The sequence below is a fragment of the Gigantopelta aegis genome, chromosome 5 (genome assembly GCF_016097555.1).
Source record: "Gigantopelta aegis isolate Gae_Host chromosome 5, Gae_host_genome, whole genome shotgun sequence".
Taxonomy (NCBI): domain Eukaryota; kingdom Metazoa; phylum Mollusca; class Gastropoda; order Neomphalida; family Peltospiridae; genus Gigantopelta; species Gigantopelta aegis.
Window position 1 is genome coordinate 36,368,908 of NC_054703.1, and position 5,687 is coordinate 36,374,594.

The 5,687-nt window shown below is 38.1% G+C and overlaps 1 long non-coding RNA gene across 1 annotated transcript; it reads right to left on the reverse strand.

The window, feature by feature from the left end:
- Positions 1 to 3,591: 3,591 nt before the first annotated feature.
- On the reverse strand, positions 3,592 to 5,302 carry LOC121373229. Its single transcript, XR_005958047.1, has 2 exons — positions 4,748 to 5,302; positions 3,592 to 4,293 (listed from the first exon to the last, which is right to left on the reverse strand). It is a non-coding gene; the product is annotated as an uncharacterized LOC121373229 (long non-coding RNA).
- Positions 5,303 to 5,687: the final 385 nt, after the last annotated feature.

A 5,687-nucleotide genomic window follows, 5' to 3' on the forward strand; every position in this document is an offset into this window, starting at 1 on the left:
AAAGTACATTGTTGACGAAAACAGTACAGTATACATGTACAGGGCATAAAATAACAGCCTGCGAAAAGTAAAATTTAAAGCCGTCTATTATTTAAGATGCAGAAGGCGAAATAAAAATTCACATCTATCTCGTCTGCGATTTAGCTTGTGATTCTAATCGTAATAACTGAATTCCGTAATGACGAAAAATACATCTTAGAGCTGGCCATTGGCGATGTCGGAGACTAAATCTGGGATGGGAACTAGTGCCTGGGGCCTAATTCACAAAGCTCTCTTAGGCTCTGCTAAACAACAAAGCATCCTCTTTGCAAGTCTTTTAGCACTGCAAGTGCGAGATCGCAAAGTTGCGAGAGTTTAGTGAATTAGATCCCTGAATCTTTAGTGAGAATGGGCACGTTAGTTCCCGTTCTAATCTCGGAGCTTCTGATGTTTCCTTCACGGGCTACTCTTTTCGATTAGCATCAACGGATCTTTTATATGCACCATCTCACAGCCTTGATATATCAGTCGTGGGATTGATCCCACACCGACCGGGCATTGAGCGAGTGCTGTACAACTGGGCTACGTCCCGCCCTAGTATTATATAATGCCTCACCTTGTACAGTATAGTTATCTGCTGCCCATGCTAGTATTATATAATGCCTCACCTTGTACAGTAGTTGTCTGCTCCCCATGCTAGTATTATATAATGCCTCACCTTGTACAGTATAGTTATCTGCTGCCCATGCTAGTATTATATAATGCCTCACCTTGTACAGTATAGTTATCTGCTGCCCATGCTAGTATTATATAATGCCTCACCTTGTACAGTATAGTTATCTGCTGCCCATGCTAGTATTATATAATGCCTCACCTTGTACAGTATAGTTATCTGCTGCCCATGCTAGTATTATATAATGCCTCACCGTGTACAGTATAGTTATCTGCTCAGCCACCCATGCTAGTATTATATAATGCCTCACCTTGTACAGTATAGTTATCTGCTCCCCATGCTAGTATTATATAATGCCTCACCTTGTACAGTATAGTTATCTGCTCAGCCGCCCATGCTAGTATTATATAATGCCTCACCTTGTACAGTATAGTTATCTGCTGCCCATGCTAGTATTATATAATGCCTCACCTTGTACAGTAGTTATCTGCTCCTCATGCTAGTATTATATAATGCCTCACCTTGTACAGTATAGTTATCTGCTCCCCATGCTAGTATTATATAATGCCTCACCTTGTACAGTATAGTTATCTGCTGCCCATGCTAGTATTATATAATGCCTCACCTTGTACAGTATAGTTATCTGCTGCCCATGCTAGTATTATATAATGCCTCACCTTGTACAGTATAGTTATCTGCTGGAACTATAACATTCAATCGCTGACGAGGGGTGGGATTTAGCTCAGTCGGTTGAGTGCTTGCTCGAGGTGCTTGCGTCGCAGGATCAAACCACTTCAGTGGGTCAATTCAGCGGATTGGTTTTTTTCCTCTTTCCAACCAGTGCACCACAACTGGACAAAGGCCGTGGTATGTGCTTTCCTGGGTGTGGGAAAGTGCATATAAAAAAATCCCTTGCTGCATTAGGAAAAATATAGCAGGTTTCCTCCAATGACTAAGAGTCAGAATTAATAAAACATTTGACGTCCAATAGCCGATGATTCATTAATCAATGTGTTCTAGTAGTGTCGTTGAGTGCTTGACTGAAGTTCTTGTGTCGCAAGATCAAACCACCTTGGTGGATCCATTCAACTGGGTTTTTTCTCGTTCCAACCAGTGCACCACAACTGGTCAAAGGCCGTGGTATGTGCTATCCTGTGTGGGATGGTGCATATAAAAAGATTCCTTGCTACTAATGCAGCAGGTTTCCTCTCTAAGACTGACAAGAGTTACCAAATGTTTGACATCCAATAGTCAATGATTAATCAATGTGCTCTAGTGGTGTCGTATGTTACAATGATCAAATGTTTGACATTCAGCAGTGTTGTCTGTCAAATTTAACTTTTATTGCTAAAGCACCTGCCAATGACTGATTTTCTTGAGACTCGTGTCACAAAAGCCATCTATAAAAGGACTCTTCACAGAAACTATGATGCTGTAAACTTCAAGTTTGGAAACTACTGTCGTCAGTATTGTGTATTTAATACTCAATTCATTTTATGTTTCATTCTTGGATGTACAGTGTATCAGCTATGATATTAATAAAAACAAAATCGAAGTTAATCAGATTGTGGCACCAATTTATTGCACTTGTCAGCACGACATATTGAAACATGGGTTAGAAAAAACAATGAAATAGAGAATAACTAGTTAATGACGTCAGATATTTGCTTTTTCCTGTGAAGGTAACAGGATAAAGCTGATATCCGACATCATTAACTAGTTGTTATCTTTATCCTGCAGACCATAAATATTCAGGGGAAAAAAGCTATTATTTCTGTTATTTCAGCCACATTGTACGATGACCTAGAGGTCAAATGAGCGATTCTGTAATGTAGGCTATGCGTGTGACGTCACTGTGACGTCAGAGTCATATACTACTAGTAGCAGGATACATCTATCACTTTGCTTTATCCGTCATCATATTCTGTCAATAGAAACGGTGGTTTCAGGATAAAAAAGAAACATCATGGTGTCATTTTACAGGATATTACTGTTTTTATCCATCATCATATTCTGTCAATAGAAATGGTGGTTAAAAGATAAAAAAAGAATAACATCTTACAAACAAGACATGGATGTAAAATGTCTAGATCAGCCACATTTCAAGAAAAGATCTATTACTTTTGTTACACTGAAATACATGTATGTAGGATGGGATTGCATATGGAAGGGGGGGATGGATGAGTGGTCGGTTTGGGGGTGGGGTGGGGGGTGTTAGTTTTTTTAACCTGTAGCCTGTAGCATGAAAAAAACCCTAAAAATTGTCTGATACATTTCTACAGCTCACAAATCAATTTTGTTTGTTTTTTAATGGAAAGTCTCAGATTGTTTTTTAATATACATGTACAATAAAGACCACACATTCAAATTATGCTGAGGTGTCGTTAAATAAATAATATTTTACCTTTACTTTCCCGTATCTGCTTATTGGCATTAACATATTTATATTTATTACCTCAGTGGGCATTCATAACCAGGGAAATAAATATCATAATTTCTTACTGACAAATTATCATGCATTGATGAAACACACAATATTATTGGATGATCTGACACCTACAAACCTTGTCAGTAGGCTACTACTAGTATATACAATGTATGATGTCATTATGATTAGGCAAATACACAATTATGTCACATAATTCTCTCAATTTTCATTGTTAAACTTTTTAATACAATGTTACGTTAATACAATTTAATACAGATTTCTTTAACAGAATAAATAGAACATTTGTTTTTTTTACAATTAATTGAAATTGTGAATAAAATACAGAGTTATAACAATACTCAGAATAGTGACGGTGTACAGTTGTTTACATCATTTCTATATATACATATACACATGTACATGGTTTTTAGAAGAAAAAGGCTGAGGTAACAAATAGAATAACAAACTTGGTATCAGTCATAATCAAATTATGTTCCTCATGAAAAAAAAATTTCTCTGTCATTCACTAAAGCTTACGGCATTTAAAAAGTATTTCACTAGGGTCATAAATTTTATAATAACTGGTAACTCATTTAGAGTTGGGCGTTATACCATATATATACTGTTCGGTATCGGTATCATGTCAATACAGATTTACTGTACAGAGCAAATTTCAAAATATTGAAATTTCGGTATTGAAAAATCTTATCCACCATTTAGTAAACCACTAACAATGTATCTGACGAATGCACAAAAGGTGAAAAGAAGAGAGAGATGAGGGCCGAGTGTATGGAATTTAATTTTATTTAGATGAAATTAGTGGGTGAGACTTAACTCAGGCATGCATTTAAAGCCAAGTATACCGAAAATACCACTCAATATCAGTATCGTATCAATACCATACCGAAGTAAGTCACCCCCAAAATACTGAACCTGAAATTTCAATACCGCCCAGCTCTATACTCATTTATTATCCTATGTATAATACACCATAATAAGGTATGCTCTCACATTCTTGTGTTGATGATAGTCTGAACTAGCAAAGACCACGCTGGCATTCTCCACTTTAAAGACAAACAATAGTTTTAAATGGTTTGTAAATGCATTATCACACTGATCCAACTCCATGCAGCAACAACTGTGGCCACACTGGAATGTTCCGATATCCCACAATTCCACAGCACAGGAAGTGTGATCTTGCCCTCCACTCTGCCTTGAGGTTGCACTATACCAATTAATTTCCGGCTGGGTCGAAGTTCGAGGTGTACCGAACTTTTGATAGAGAAGTTAACACCACAAGTCCTGTGATTGGTTATAAATGTGAGTGTGTTGGTTGTAAAAACAATTAGTTTCATCTGGGCTAAAAATGTATGCAATTTTATTTGATGTAGTACCACCGTGTCAAGTAGCCTTGTGCTTGGAACATGTATGGGGTACCTGTAAAAAAAAGTACTAAAATTTTGTGCGAAACTAGGGGTGTTGCAGAAACATCTGGTTATACCGAAAATGAGCCATGAAAGGTACCATTTTCTGCAGTTAATACTTTGAGGTAGGGGTTGTAGTACTGATATTTATGGGTCACAGTTTGGTTGATATATTGCATATAGTGTTTTTAAACACAAACGTTAACATGGTCGCCTATGGGATTTGAATTGGTATAGTCCAACCTTGATAGTCTCTCCGTTACTGTATCCGATACGAGTCAACGCTATTTTTACCTGTCCATGTAACTGGCTGTCACAAACGGTCACTTCTAAATGTTGAAGGTGTGGCATGTAACCCAGGGGCCTAATTTACTAAACTCCCGCTACTTTGTGATCTCGCAGTGCAATGCTAAAAGACTTGCAAAGAGGGTGCTTTGTTGTCTAATAGAGCCTCAAAGACCTTTGTAAATTGGGGCATAAGTGTAAAAGAGAGGGGGTGGGGGGGGGGGGGGGGCAGGGGATGCAACTGTCCCCCTAGTGCTGGAGCAAAACCTCAAATTCAGGCAAAAATTAAACAAATATTCAGGCAAAATGTGCTAACCTGAGACATTTTTACCATGTATTTCCATCATTCTACCCTCAAAATGAGTTGTAATCCATGTAAAAATGCGTACCGATTTGTTTGCATCCCTATATAGGTGTTTGGTGAAAATGCTAATATGAATAAATGTTGTTATCTAGATTCAGGCATTTTCTTTTAATTCGGGCCAAAGCCACCTTGCCCCCCCCCCCCCCCCCCCCACACACACACAGAGCCCATACGCCTATGCCCAGTGGTAAAGCGTTCACATAATGCACAGTCGGTCTAGGATCGATCCTCATTAGTGGACCCTTCAGCTATTTCTCATTCCAGGCAGTGCAACACAACTGGTATATCAAAGGCCATGGTATGTGATATCCTGTCTGTTGGAAGGTGTATATAAAAGATCCCTTGCTACTAATGTAGCGGGTTTCCTCTCTAAGACTATATGTCAGAATTGCCAAATGTTTGACATCCAATAGCCGATGATTAATACATCAATGCGCTCTAGTGGTGACGTTAAACAAAACAACCCAACTTTTTCTAATATGTTGAAGCTTAAAGGTTAAGTATCATAATTACAAGTGCCATATATTTTTATTT